We start from the raw sequence: 15,716 nt of genomic DNA, 5'->3' as shown, positions 1-15,716 counted from the left end.
AACTCAATAAATGTATTTTAAAAAAATCACTCCAAGTGTCAAGACATCTAAAAGAAGCAAAATTCTTCAAAGGAAGACAAGAAAAAGAATAGTCAACTTTTATTTGAATTTTCTTTTAAAATGTAACAATTGCCTTGAAATTGTTGGATAGAACTTGGATAGAACTGCTCCGACAGCAATATCCCAATCACACTTAACATGATCAAAGAGCAAGCCCCAGGGACTGCTTGCCAATTCTTCCTTAGTTATTCCTTCAATGCTAACATTAAGAGTCCTTCTTTATACACTGAACATATCTGTGTGGGGAAATATATATTCTTTCCATATTTACTTAATCCTGCCTCCCTTAAAAATAAACACATTAATATTTAGACCTAAGACTTTGAATACTAATTTCGTCAAATAAATGGATGGTTAATAATAAAGTAAACACACATTGGAATATTATGTACTTATATGATAGTAACTGTTGTTGACCTCTGTCTTTCTGACCTAAGCTGGTATTTGATGATGTAGGTTACAGCCTTTCTCTTTAATCCCCTTACAGGTGACTCTTACCAGGTTTCCCCACTACCCCAAGATCTTCTTTCTGACCCTTGTTTTAGTGATGATTTGTATATTCTTCCTTTCAAGTTTGAATCTCTTTCCAGTTTAAAGATTTCAGCAATATAGAAAAACAGTCATTTATGTCAGTTGAATTGGTCCTTTGCTGTCTGAAGCTACCAGAATGGCCAATATTCTATTTTATAAGCATCTTTAGCTCAGAGATGGCCCTTTTGTTGATAATAAAATTTACATAACTTGTTGCTATATAAGCTATCTTTGCATGTAGTGGATGGAAGAACCCAAGCCATCTCAAATAAAAGAAAATAATGAGGATAATAGCAGTGATAATAATTGAGTTAAAAGCTTCCAACTTGTTGGTATGAAGTCCTTAGACTACTGATTCTATAGCTTACTATGGACAAAAAGAAGCTATTTAAATTGTCACTAGAGTAATTAGCTATTAGGAAGGAAAAAAAAACATCTGTATTCTGATTGTAGAAATCACAACTAAATGTTAAATTTAAATAAGTTACAGTTTTTAAAAAATAATTGTTTCCTTGTTGATTTCATCAGCTAGCCAATCAAAGAATAATTTTTATATTTTAGAAATTTTTTATTTCTCATCTTTACAAATAGCTATATTTGCTGATTTATATCATATAAATAAAGAGAAGCTAGTGTGCTTCTAAGTCACATTTTCATCATCATATGCAACTCCCTTTCCAAGCAATTTGTAGCTCTTAGACACCTTTTATGGAAAAACTCTGGAGCCACAACAGTTTCCATGGTATTTATATTTCAAGACTGAAATAGAACTTATGGTGGTTGGCAAACAATAGCCATGGGTAATAGGAGGTATTGTGGGCCCTAGAGCTTTTTCTGCAGACCTTTCTACTCTTAGCATGATGTTAACACAAACAATCTTTCTGCTCTGCAAATATTTTTCAGTGAGTTAGTTTTGCATAACTGTAAATGATTGGAATCTCAGAAGCAGAGTCCAGAGCTATAGTTTTAATGATTATTTGAAAGAATTTCTGGGCACAGCATACCCTGGTACCTTCAAGCTCACATGATCTTTTGACTTTTTTTCAAATGTCATTCAGTTCAGTTCAGTTCAGTCACTCAGTCGTGTCTGACTCTTTGGGACCCCATGAATTGCAGCATGCTAGGCCTCTCTGTTCATCACCAACTCCTGGAGTTCACTCAAGCTCACGTCCATCGAGTCAGTGATGCCATTCAGCCATCTCATCCTTTGTCATCCCCTACTCCTCCTGCCCCAAATCCCTCCCAGCATGAGTCTTTTCCAATGAGTCAACTCTTCGCATGATGTGGCCAAAGTACTGGAGTTTCAGCTTTAGCATCATTCCTTCCAAAGAACACTCAGGACCATTCTCCTTTAGAATGGACTGGTTGGATCTCCTTGCAGTCCAAGGGACTCGCAAGAGTCTTCTCCCACACCACAGTTCAAAAGCATCAAATCTTAGGTTCTTAGCCTTCTTCACAGTCCAACTCTCACATCCATACATAACCACAGGAAAAATCATAGCCTTGACTAGATGAACCTTTGTTGGCAAAGTAATGTCTCTGCTTTTGAATATGCTATCTAGGTTGATCATAACTTTCCTTCTAAGGAGCAAGCGTCTTTAAATTTCATGGCTGCAATCACCATCTGCAGTGATTTTGCTGCTGCTACTGGTGCTAAGTCACTTCAGTCGTGTCCGACTCTGTGCGACCCCATAGACCGTAGCCCACCAGGCTCCCCCATCCCTGGGATTCTCTAGGCAAGAATACTGGAGTGGGTTGCCATTTCCTTCTCCAATGCATGAAAGTTAAAAGTCAAAGTGAAGTTGCTCAGTAGTGTCTGACTCTTTGCAACCCCATGGACTGCAGCCTACCAGGCTTCTCCATCCATGGGATTTTCCAGGCAAGAGTACTGGAGTGGGGTGCCAGTCTGACACTGTTTCCACTGTTTCCCCATCTATTTCCCCTGAAGTGATCGGACCAGATGACATGATCTTCATTTTCTGAATGTTGAGCTTTAAGCCAACCTTTTCACTCTCCTCTTTCACTTTCATCAAGAGGCTTTTCAGTTCCTCTTCACTTTCTGCCATAAGGGTAGTATCATTCTGCATATCTGAGGTTATTGATATATCTCCCGGCAGTCTTGATTCCAGATTGTGCTTCTTCTAGCCCAGCATTTCTCATGATGTACTTTGCATATAAGTTAAATAAGCAGGGTGACAGTATACAGCCTTAACGTACTCCTTTTCCTATTTGGAACCAGTCTGTTTTTCCATGTCCAGTTCTAACTGTTGCTTCCTGACCTGCATATATGTTTCTCAAGAGGCAGGTCAGGTGGTCTGGTATTCCCACCTCTTTCAGAATTTTCCACAGTTTATTGTGATCCACATAGTCAAAGGCTTTGGCATAGACAATAAAGCAGAAATAGATGTTTTTCTGGAACTCTCTTGCTTTTTTAATGATCCAGCGGATGTTGGCAATTTATAACTACTGTACTTTAAACTCTCACCACCATTCCAATTTTTCTCTGCACTGTTTCTTGCTACTGCTGTAAATGCCAAGGGGATTCTGCCACATGTCACCCACTGCACCTCACCCTCACCCCCACCCCCATCCCCGGCAATAACAAAACCAAAACCAAACAAATATCTCATTTGAGCAGAAGCTATCAGAGCACAGACCTGGATGAGGTAATTAAAAATAGATAAGGACTTCCGGTGTTACTGCAGAACCTTCTATGTACACAGTCAGAAGCATTTCCACATGTGGTCATTGGTATATGATAAGGGAAACAGTGGAAACAGTGTCAGACTTTATTTTCTGGGGCTCCAAAATCACTGCAGATGGTGATTGCAGCCATGAAATTAAGACGCTTACTCCTTGGAAGAAAAGTTATGACCAACCTAGATAGCATATTCAAAAGCAGAGACATTACTTTGCCAACAAAGGTCCGTCTAGTCAAGGCTATGGTTTTTCCTGTGGTCATGTATGGATGTGAGAGTTGGACTGTGAAGAAGGCTGAGCGCCGAAGAATTGACGCTTTAGAACTGTGGTGTTGGAGAAGACTCTTGAGAGTCCCTTGGACTGCAAGGAGATCCAACCAGTCCATTCTGAAGGAGATCAGCCCTGGGATATCTTTGGAAGGAATGATGCTAAAGCTGAAACTCCAGTACTTTGGCCACCTCATGCGAAGAGTCAACTCATTGGAAAAGACTCTGATGCTGGGAGGGATTGGGGGCAGGAGGAGAAGGGGACAACAGAGGATGAGATGGCTGGATGGTATCACTGACTCAATAGACGTGAGTCTGAGTGGACTCCAGGAGTTGGTGATGGACAGGGTTGCCTGGCATGCTGCGATTCATGTGGTCGCAAAGAGTTGGACACGACTGAGCGACTGAACTGAATAAAGAACATATCCTGGATATGTGCAGTGGCCTTATACCTAACATTTCCTGGATCATATACTGTTTCTGCCATCAATTTGTTATTTATTTGAGCCTGTCATTTTTCTTTTTCTGTTCACTTTAAGTAGGTGCACCACCACAATCTCATTAAGGATAGAGAAATAGCTTGAGATTCTGAGAAGAAAAATAAGTGGCAAATTATAAGCCCCTTAATTTCTCCATGATAGTGCAATTTATTTTCATATGCTTTGTTCAGTAAACACCTGAGCAACTGCTTTTTCTTCATAAAGTGATTTCTCATTAGGCTCAGAGACTTCATGTGTGGTCAGATAAAAAGAGTGAACTAATTCTTTGAAGTCAGAGGATGCAACCTAGTATCAGACTCAAGATTGAGTCCAAATGTAATATATGCTTTCCATTATCTTTTAAGTAAAGAAGCCAGGCAGATTTCCCTGATATTATAAGCTCCCATCAAAAATTAGTCATTCACTTCAAATTCATCTCTCTTACTTGCCTCCCTCTTTTGCTGTTCAGATATTTTGCAATAAAGTTATGATAGCTGAAAGCAAACTGGGGATTACTAGAGTAGAAAGGGGACTAAAATAAACATTTTACCTTTCTGAAGAAATGGAACTGTAGATTCTTTTCTAGAGAACTCTTCCCTATAAAATTTCCATCAGTAAGTCACTAAATATTTCATTTTATCCTAAAGAATGCTCTTTTTTTCTTAACGGGCTGTGACTTGTCCACAGAGAGGAGTGAAGTGGGATGTGTTTGTGCCTGTGTTTGGCAGTGGGAGGCGGGAGGGACATGGAATACAAAGGTCATTTGATTATCATTCCAGGAAATTAGAATTTTCAGAATATTAGAAGCAATCCACGATAATGATGGGTGTCTTAAGGGACTATCATATAAATAAATAATGTATCAAAGTTAGTTTCCAAATATAGCTGACTCAAAATGTAAAACAAATCGAAAAGAAAAATCTCTCCTTGGAATGTGAAAGGAAAAAAACGTGCGAATATCCAGGAAATACCATCACTAACAAAGAATAGAGTACAAATCTCTTTTCTCTCTAAAGAAGCACAATTCTCTTATTGCCTGTAGCTCCTTACAATACTATTAGTCATTGCAGAAAGTTTTCATAAACCTAGTCTTAAGGGATCCTGCCTGTCACTCTGTTTCTGCTTGCCTCAATATTTTTTCCCCTTTCTTCACATTCCAATAAACTTGCCTTTTACATTTTTTACATATTTGAATGGAACATTACTTTCAGTTGAATCTTAAGCAGAGGTTTCTACTTCTTCAGTCCTGGCATTTATCCCAGGAGGAATACTTCCTGAGGGCTTGTGATTTGCTGAATGGGGGTGGGGAGAGTTTTTCCTTTAAGCCATTATTTTCTCTGGGTAGGTCTACCAGGGCACTTTGCCCATTCCTTTCGTCTACAGAGCAGTGAGCTTGGGTTGCTGCCACTTCGGGTTTCTCCCCAAGAGCCATTTTCCCAGAGGACCCTGAGCCTGGGAAAGAAACAAGGGCAGGATTCCCTTTAGTTCCTAAGTTGTGAGCTTTTCTCTTTTTTTAGTAGAAGAAACACTGCCAACTTGCCACCTTCTTCATTCTTTCTACTCTCATTCTAAAATACTTCTAAGTACAGCGAAGATTCCATTCCTTGGTAAAGAAAAATAAGGGACCTTCAATTCCATAAGAACAAGGCAATGTTGGTGTGAGGATTTTACTGTTATTGTGAAATAATAGCTATTTTCTCTCCAAAATGTTATCTGGAATAGGTTTGCAACTCCAGATAACAAGTAGGGTGAGGAAAGCTAGACAAGGGCAAGCATCACTAACTTAGCACAGTCAACAATTATCTCTGCCTCTTCATTTTCTGAAACTCTTGAATTTCAATATAACTTGAAATTTTATGTAACTTTAACTAATATGCATGTTTTTGTCACATATTTATTCAAACAGAAAACAAAAAATATATATTTAAAGCCATGTCTTCACAGCTTTGCTTTCATGATTCTATTCTTTCCAGGCATATATTATTAAAAGTTTGGGGTATTTTTTTCCAGACTTTTTAAATGCATTGAACACATATGTGCGAAAATGTAGAAACAATTTAAGCAATGATATTATACCATAAACATTATTTTACTTGAGTATTCCTTTTTTAATTTAATAATACACATATGGCATTTTCAAAAGTATTCATACATTCTTTATTCTTTTTAAATCATATGGATAAGGAATATATTGAAATTCCCCATTACCTTGATTTATTTACATTAGAGTGATTTCCATTACTTTCACCCACTGATTAAATTAACCAAATATTTTTTCCAAATAATTGTGGATCACAATAAACTGTGGAAAATTCTTCAAGAGATGGGAACACTAGACCACTTCACCTGCCTCTTGGGACCTATATACAGGTCAGGAAGCAACAGTTAGAACTCGACATGGAAAAACAGACTGGTTCCAAATAGGAAAAGGAGTACCTCAAGGCTGTATATTGTCATGCTGCTTATTTAAATTATATGCAGAGGACATCATGAGAAACGATGGGCTGGAAGAAGCACAAACTGGAAACAAGATGACCAGGAGAAATATCAATTACCTCAGATATGCAGATGACACTACCCTTATGGCAGACAGTGAAGAAGAACTAAAAAGCCTCTTGATGAAAGTGAAAGAGGAGAGTGAAAGGTTGGCTTAAAGCTCAACATTCAGAAAACTAAGATCATGGCATCTGGTCCCATCACTTCATGAGAAATAGATGGGGAAACAGTGGAAACAGTGTCAGACTTTATTTTCTGGGGCTCTAAAATCACTGCAGATGGTGATTGCAGCCATGAAATTAAAAGATGCTTACTCCTTGGAAGGAGAGTTATGACCAACCTAGATAGCATACTAAAAAGCAGAGACATTACTTTGCCAACAAAGGTCCATCTAGTCAAGGCTATGGTTTTTCCTGTGGTCATGTATGGATGTGAGAGATGGACTATGAAGAAAGCTGAGGACCGAAGAATTGATGCTTTTGAACTGTGGTATTGGAGAAGACTCTTGCGAGTCCCTTGGACTGCAAGGAGATCCAACCAGTCCATCCTAAAGGAGACCAGTCCTGGGTGTTTATTGAAAGGACTGATGCTGAAGCTGAAACTCCAGTACTTTGGCCACCTCATGCAAAGAGTTGACTCATTGGAAAAGACCCTGATGCTGGGAAGGATTGGGGGCAGGAGGAGAAGGGGATGACAGAGGATGAGATGGCTGGATGGCATCACCTACTTCATGCACATGAGTTTGGGTGAAATCCAGGAGTTGGTGATGGACAGGGCTGCCTGGAGTGCTGCGATTCATGGGTTTCACAAAGAGCCAGACACGACTGAGCAACTGAACTGACCTGACCTGAACTGAAGTACTTGAAGTGGGAATTGATCTGCATTCTTTACATAAAGGTATGCTTGTTATAGAACAACTTTAGAATATGTCAGTCAATAGCTTAGAAGATGTATTTTCTTTCTTTATTATTTTTTTCTTTTTTACTCTTAGCAACCTTTTCCATATACACATGGATAACTTATGTGTTCAGTAAATATGTATTAAATGCCTAAAAAGGTCTAGTGATAGTGCTAAATGTAGGATATGTAAGACAGTTGAACTCCATTATGAGTTTTAGTCTAATGGACAGACAGATATTTAAAAATTAATCTTGAAAGCTATAGATATAAAATGATAAAAGATGTCCTAGGAAACCTTGTTCAGCACAAATGACAATACAGTCCTAAAGATGCCATGTAACTCACAAAGAATTTGGTGAATTTTAAAGATGTGCTTTACAACTCAAAAATTTATGAGAAACTCATATGGACACACAAGGTGGCAAGATTTGTCACTGTGGGAACTTCATGAACTGAGAGATATACTTACTTAGTTGCTTAGAGTAGTAAATATACAGGTCTGACATAGGGGATGGACAAAGGGAGGTCTTTAAAAAATCATCATCATCATTATTGTCATTATCCCCCATTGACCTTCAATTCACTTCAGTTGCCCAGTCATGTCCGACTCTTCGCAACCCCATGAATCGCAGTACGCCAGGACTCCCTGTCCATCACCAACTCCCAGAGCTCACTCAGACTCACGTCCATCGAGTCAGTAATGCCATCCAGCCATCTCATCCTCTGTCATCCCCTTCTCCTCCTGCCCCCAATCCCTCGAGCATCAGAGTCTTTTCCAATGAGTCAATTCTTCACCTGAGGTGGCCAAAGTACTGGAGTTTCAGCTTTAGCATCATTCCTTCCAAAGAAATCCCAGGGTTGATCTCCTTCAGAATGGACTGGATGGAACTCCTTGCAGTCCAAGGGACTTGCAAGAGTCTTCTCTAACACCACAGTTCAAAAGCATCAATTCTTCGGTGCTCAGCCTTCTTCACAGTCAACTCTCACATCCACACATGACTACTGGAAAAACCATAGCCTTGACTAGATGGACCTTTTTTGGCAAAGTAATGTCTCTGCTTTTGACTATGATATCTAGGTTGGTCATAACGTTTCTTCCAAGGAGTAAGCGTCTTAATTTCATGGCTGCAGTCACCATCTGCAGTGATTTTGGAGCCCCCCAAAATAAAGTCTGAACTGTTTCCACTGTTCAACTCCCCATTTAGTTCCCATGAAGTGATGGGACTGGATGCCATGATCTTCGTTTTTTGAATGTTGAGCTTTAAGCCAACTTTTTCACTCTCCTCTTTCACTTTCATCAAGAGGCTTTTCAGCTCCTCTTCACTTTCTGCCATAATGGATGTCATCTGCATATCTGAGGTTATTGATATTTCTCCTGGCAATCTTGATTCCACCTTGTGTTTCTTCCAGTCCAGCGTTTCTCATGATGTACTCTGCATAGAAGTTAAATAAGCAGAGTGACAATATACAGCCTTGACATACTCCTTTTCCTATTTGGAACCAGTCTGTTGTTCCATGTCCAGTTCTAACTGTTGCTCCCTGACCTGCATACAGACTTCTCAAGAGGCAGGTCAGGTGGTCTGGTATCCCATCTCTTTCAGAATTTTCCAAGGTTTATTGTGATCCACACAGTCAAAGGCTTTGGCATAGTCAATAAAGCAGAAATAGATGTTTTTCTGGAACTCTCTTGCTTTTTCCATGATCCAGCGGATGTTGACAATTTGATCTCTGGTTCCTCTGCCTTTTCTAAAACCAGCTTGAACATCTGGAAGTTCGCAGTTCATGTATTCCTGAAGCCTGGCTTGGAAAATTTTGAGCATTACTTTGCTAGCATGTGAGATGAGTGCAATTGTGCGGTAGTCTGAGCATTCTTTGGCATTACCTTTCTTTGTAATTGGAATGAAAACTGACCTTTTCCAGTCCTGTGGCCACTGCTGAGTTTTCCACATTTGCTGGCATATTGAGTGCAGCACTTTCACAGCATCATCTTTCAGGATTTGAAATAGCTCAACTGGAATGCCATCACCTCCATTAGCTTTGTTCATAGTGATGCTTTCTAAGGCCCACTTGACTTCACATTCCAGGATGTCTGGCTCTAGATTAGTGATCACATCATCGTGATTATCTGGGTCATGAAGATCTTTTTTGTACAGTTCTTCTGTGTATTCTTGCCACCTCTTCTTAATATCTTCTGCTTCTTTTAGGTCCATACAATTTCTGTCCTTTATTGAGCCCATCTTTGCATGAAATGATCCCTTGCTATGTCTAATTTTCTTGAAGGGATCTCTAGTCTTTCCCATTCTGTTCTTTTCCTCTATTTCATTGCATTGATCTCTGAGGAAGGCTTTCTTAGCTCTTCTTGCTATTCTTTGGAACTCTGCATTCAGATGCTTTTATCTTACCTTTTCTCCTTTGCTTTTCACTTCTCTTCTTTTCACAGCTATTTGTAAGGCCTCCCCAGACAGCCATTTTGCTTTTTTGCATTTCTTTTCCATGGGGATGGTCTTGATCCCTGTCTCCTGTACAATGTCACGAACCTCCGTCCATAGTTCATCAGGCACACTATCTATCAGATCTAGGCCCTTGAGTCTATTTCTCACTTCCACTGTATAATCATAAGGGATTTGATTTAGGTCATACCTGAATGGTCTAGCAGTTTTCCCTACTTTCTTCAATTTAATTCTGAATTTGGCAATAGGGAGTTCATGATCTGAGCCACAGTCAGCTCCTGGTCTTGTTTTTGTTCACTGTATAGAGCTTCTCCATCTTTGGCTGCAGAAAATATAATCAGTCTGATTTTGGTGTTGACCATCTGGTGATGTCCATGTGTAGAGTCTTCTCTTGTGTTGTTGGAGGAGGGTGTTTGCTATGACCTGTGCGTTTTCTTGGCAAAACTCTATTAGTTTTGCCGTGCTTCATTCTGCATTCCAAAGCCAAATTTGCCTGTTACTCCAGGTGTTTCTTGACTTTCTACTTTTGCATTCCACTCCCTTATAATGAAAAGGACATCTTTTTTGGGTGTTGGTTCTACAAGGTTTTTTTTGGGGTGTTGGTTCTTGTAGGTCTTCATAGAACCGTTCATTTTCAGCTTCTTCAGCATTACTATTTGGGGCATAGACTTGGATTGCCATGATATTGAATGGTTTACCTTGGAGACAAACATAGATCTTTCTGTTGTTTTTGAGATTGCATCCAAGTACTGTATTTCAGACTCTTTTGTTGACCATGATGGCTACTCCATTTCTTCTGAGGGATTCCTGCCCACAGTAGTAGATATAATGGTCATCTGAGTTAAATTCACCGATTCCAGTCCATTTTAGTTTGCTGATTCCTAGAATGTAGACGTTCACTCTTGCCATCTCTTGTTTGATCACTTCCAATTTGCCTTGATTCATGGACCTGACATTCCAGGTTCCTATGCAATGTTGCTCTTTACAGCATCGGAGCTTGCCTCTATCACCAGCCACATCCACAGCTGGGTATTGTTTTTGCTTTGGCTCCATCCCTTCATTCTTTCTGGAGTTATTTCCCCACTGATCTCCAGTAGCTTATTGGCACCTACTGACCTGGGGAGTTCCTCTTTCAATATCCTATCATTTTGCCTTTTCATACTGTTCATGGGGTTCTCAAGGTAAGAATACTGAAGTGGTTTGCCATTCCCTTCTCCAGTCGACCACATTCTGTCAAACCTCTCCACCATGACCTGTCTTGGGTTGCCCCACAGGTATGGCTTAGTTTCATTGAGTTAGACAAAGCTGTGGTCCTAGTGTGATTAGAGAGACCATGGATCTTAGAGAGATCATTATCAGCTCTTTTTTTCTGATAAGCAAGAGAGTATCAGTACCACTCAGGTGTCCTGAGGATAAAGTAATATCCAGTGGCCCTGGAATCTGTTATAGGTGCAGAACAATGGCAATGATAACTACAATTCCAGTGTTATTTCTTAGGCCCTGAACCTCCCTCACTTCACATGCTGAGCAAATTCCACAGAGAGAATTTCCTCTGATGATACCCATAACTTGAGAGCACGAGCAGAGGACACTTGATGATGGGGTACAGGAAACAAGAAGAGTAAAACTAGTATCACAGAACCTGTACTCATCTTTAAAGATACAAACTATGACCTAGTCTTCCATCAACATCCTTTATCCTAGATATTAAAGGACAAGTAGCTCAGTCGATAAAATATCTGCCTGCAGTGCAGAAGACCCGGGCTCAATCCCTGGGTTGGGAAGATCCCCTGGAGAAAGAAATGGCAACCCACTACAGTATCCTTGGCCTGGAAAATCTCATGGGCAGCAGAGCCTGGTTGGCTGCAGTTCATGGGGTCGCAAAGAGTCAGGCACGACTGAGCAACTAACACTTATCAAGCTAAGAGCACAAAGATATTTGATGAACTCATGAGGTACTCTAGTGAAATGAAAGAGAAGAAAGAAAATAAGGGGGGAAGGAGGGAAGGAAAGGAAGAAGAAAAGAGGAAGAAGGGAAAGAATCTATAAGTATCACTGAAAATGAAAGAACCGGATCACTATTTTATAAAAAATTAGTTTCCAAATATTTTTAGAGAGGTAAAGGGTATAGGAAACATGAAGTATGATAAATAATGAACAATAAAATTAAAATAATGACACCAAAATATAATTGTTGAAATAACTCATTGGACGAATTGAATACCAAATGAGAAATATATGGAAAAGAATGAATTTTTAAAATTGGGTTAAAGAATATTAGAAAGTGTAATAAGATAGAATATGGGAATTGTTAAGGAATATGGGAGACAGGGGTAGAATCTGCAACATCAACCAACATGGATCCCAAGAGGAAAAAGAATAAAAATCAGTGAAAATGATATATTTGAAAAAATGAACTATACTAAACAAGAGCTTTTTTTCAGCAAAAAAGTATATAAGACCTTAGATTCAAAGGATATACAGAAGACTATATAGGACATCTAAGAAAATGATTCATGCCTAGACTCGATGTAACCAAAATTCAAAGATGTTAAAATCAGACAAGTATTTTAAATACTATGACATTGAAAAAAAATAAAATCTGTCACTCTTCAGAACAAAAATCATATTGACACTGGTCTTCTAAATATTGTTGTTGGGTGTGTGGAAACAATAGTACAGTTTTTCTAAAATACTTTTAAAAAATAACTATGAATTTTAATTTTATATCCAGGCAACTTTTCATTAAAATTAAAGGGTGAGATGAAGTATTTCCAAGCATATGAGGTTTCATTGCATATCCCAAATACATATTTTCTTTGATGTCATGGAGGCTATGCTCCAGCAAGAATATAGATGAAACCAGGAGGAAGAAATGAAACATGGAAGAATATGAATATATAACAATTAATTTATTCATGCTACTATTGGTGGGCATTTAAGTTGCTTACAGATTTTGGCTCTTATGTATCATGTAACTATAAACTTCTTTATACATATTCTCTTGGAGCACATATATGTGTATTTATAGGCATGAAACGCCTGGTTATAGGGAATGTGTACGTTCAATTAGTAGGTAACATTTTTATGAAATTACAACCTAGACAGCATATTAAAAAGCAAAGATATTACTTTGCCAACAAATGTCCATCTAGTCAAAGTTATGTTTTTCCAGTAGTCATGTATAGATGTGAAAGTTGGACTATAAAGAAGGCTAAGGGCTGAGAAATTGATGCTTTTGAAGTGTGATGTTGGAGAAGACTCTTGAGAGTCCCTTGAACTGCAATATTCATTGGAAGGACTGATTTTGAAGCTGAAACTCCAATACTTTGGCCACCTGATGCAAAGAACTGACTCCTTGGAAAAGACCCTGATGCTGGGAAAGATTGAAGGTAGGAGGAGAAGGGGATGACAGAGGATAAGACAGATGGTTGGATGGCATCAGCGACTCAATGGACATGAGTTTGAGCAAGCTCCAGGAGTTGGTGAGGGACAGGGAAGCCTGGTATGCTGCAGTCCATGGGGTTGCAAAGAGTCAGACATGATTGAGAGACTAAACTGATTGACTGACTGACAAGTAGTGTACAAGAAATGCAGTTGTTGCAAATATTGACCAAAACTGTTATTTTTATTCATTTTCATTTAAATCATTTTAGTCACTGTGTATTGATATCTCATTTTATATTTACTTTTAAGATTTTTAAATCTATAGACATTTGGTACTATGTTATATATTTAGATTTTATGTTAATTATCTAGGGCTGCTATAACAAATCTTCATAAAATGGATTACATAAACACAGAAATTTCTTTTCTAAATGTTCAGGAAGCCAGAAATCTGGGCCCAAGATGTGGACAAGGTTGGTTCCTTTTGAGAGCGGTGAAGAAGAATAAGTTCTATGCATTTCCATAGCTTCTGATGGTTTCCTAGCAATTTTTGACCTTTCTGGGGAGGATATGTGGGTTCAATCCCTGGGTCTGGAATGATAAGCCCTGGAGAAGGAAATGGCAACCCACTCCAGTATTCTTGCCTGAAAAATCCTGTGGACAGAGGAACCTGGTGGGCTACAGCCCTAAGGGCCACAAAGAGTTGGACATGACTTTCTGACTGACTGACCTCTCCAGTATCACCTCTTTTTAACTAACTACATCTGCAATGATTCTGTTTCCAAATAAGGTCAAATTCTGAGGTACTAGGTCTAACTGAGAAATTAGAACTTCAACAAATTAATTTTGAGGGGATACAATTCAACCTATAACAAACTTGAGGTCTCTCTATTACTGCCTTTTGTGAATGGTTAAAGGTATTACTTTTCTTCTCTATGGATAGATCAATATCATTTATTGCTAAGATTTCTTTTTTATTGCTTTGTTCTCAATGCTGGCTTATTGATAAATGAGAAATTTATATATGTGCTACCTTGTTTCTGGAGATAAAGTTCAGGGAATCACTGGAAGACAATATTTTTAAGATAATCTCCAAATTGATTAATCACAATAAAAATGCAATCTTATTTTTTTGGTGGAAATTGATCAGCTGAATCTGGACTACATACACACAGATGCCACAAAGACAGGAACAAAAAATAGCGAAGAGAATGCTGAAAAGGAATAAAGTGTGAAGATTTACACAAGATAAAAGTTTAACTGTATTAAACAGACTAATGTTAGCACAGTGATAGATGAAGGGACCATTTCATTCCTTCCTAAGTATTTTATATTTTTATGTTCTTAGAATTTTATGTTAAAATTTTTACTTTCTAATTTGTTGCTTGCATACAGAATTTCAGGGGTTGACCTGGCATCCAGTTGCTATTTAAATTCACTTTTTAACCATAATAATTTTCCGGTGAATTGTTTTGTATTTCTACATGTACAATTATGTAATATGCAAAATGACAAGTTAATTTTTTCTTTCCATTTCTTATACATCTCAATTGCTCTTCTTGCCTATTTCCCTGGCTGGGATTCCAGGACAATGATAAAGAGTATAGATAACAACATCCTTCTCTCATTTCTAATTCCAAGGCAGACTTTTAGTTAATCTCATTATTGATGATGTTTTCAGTATTTTTTTTTAATAGTTATCATTTATCTATTCCTGGATATTTCCTCTTTATACATAACAAGTTAGCACAAACTTAATGGTTTAATATAACACCTATTAGCTCACAGTTCTACATGTCAGAGGTCAAGGATTTTCTGTTCAGATTATCACAAGGTTGAAATCATGGTGTCTCCATCAAGCTGAAATTTCATCTGGAGGCTCTGAGAAAAAACCTGCTCTGAAGCTTTGTCTTGTGTTTATCAGAATCCAATCCTTGCCAGCTGTCAGCTGGGGATGACTGAGCTCCTGGAGGCTGCCTGCATTCTTTGCTGAACTGTTCCCTTCAACTTTAAGTCAATATCTGACTAGCATGCCAAATCCCCATACTTTGAATTCTGATCTTTCCCAGTTTCTGACCTCTAAATCCGGATTTAGAAAGTTCCTGTGATTTGGAAAGGTTCACCAGTTAATCTCCCCATTTTAGAGTCAACTCAAAATAGGTGAATTGCATCCTGATAGATTTAATTTTATAAGATGTTCAGAATTTTTTTCATCTTACAAACATAGATTGTATTCCTTACTAACACTTGTCAGGTTTTGATATTAATAATATACTGGCTTCATAAAATGTGTTGGGAAACTGTTTCTTCCTTTTCTATTCCTGGAATATTTTACACAAATTCAGTTCAGTTCAAGAAAGTCACTCAGTGGTGTCTGACTCTTTGCGACCCCATGGACTGCAGCATACCACGCCTCCCTTTCCATCACCAACTCCCGGAGTTTACTC

This window comes from Budorcas taxicolor, chromosome 1 (genome assembly GCF_023091745.1).
Source record: "Budorcas taxicolor isolate Tak-1 chromosome 1, Takin1.1, whole genome shotgun sequence".
Taxonomy (NCBI): Eukaryota; Metazoa; Chordata; class Mammalia; order Artiodactyla; family Bovidae; genus Budorcas; species Budorcas taxicolor.
Note: the sequence above shows the minus strand (reverse complement) of the source record.